The sequence below is a fragment of the Tribolium madens genome, unplaced genomic scaffold (assembly GCF_015345945.1).
Source record: "Tribolium madens isolate multiple individuals breed KSU strain unplaced genomic scaffold, Tmad_KSU_1.1 Scaffold_3;HRSCAF=73;Tcas5.2_LG2, whole genome shotgun sequence".
Lineage (NCBI taxonomy): Eukaryota > Metazoa > Arthropoda > Insecta > Coleoptera > Tenebrionidae > Tribolium > Tribolium madens.
Window position 1 is genome coordinate 8200536 of NW_025401006.1, and position 618 is coordinate 8201153.

Sequence of the window (618 nt, forward strand, 5' to 3'; positions counted from 1 at the left end):
GGTGAATATCACGAAGGGGTAGATAAATATTATCGATCCCTCATTGGAAATTTCCCTCTGTTTCTGCTACCCTGATAAAAGTAACTCCCGGCGTCGTGACGCTCCGGCAGTGGGTCCGGAACTTGACACGACGCCAACGCTAAAAAATCAATTTTTATTCTAACTATAAGGAGTTCAATAGCAGTGTGCCTAACCGTTCTGGAGATGTTTATAACAAAATTGATTTTAGATTTTGTTCCGAAAAACCTAAGGTAATACTTGAATAAACAAACGGCGAATTTGTTCTAATTAGCCTTTAGTGAAATTCATTTAGATCCAACAGTACTTTGATAATGAAATTAAACCGAACTTTTTAGTTTGTTCACTATTTGTCATTAATTTTAGTTTCGCTAAATAGAGAAAAGGGATGTTACACACCCAAATTTACGACTATAGATAGTGATTTTTGGAGTGGTAACTAGTCATAAATCAATGAACTATATAACTTATTTCGTTAAAATATAAATTTTAATTATTAATAATTGTTCCTCAACGTTTTTCTATTTTCTGAGGCTGTTGTCAAGTTTTTTTAAGTAGAAAGGGAATTAAAATAAAACGAAATTACTTAATTTTCTTTTC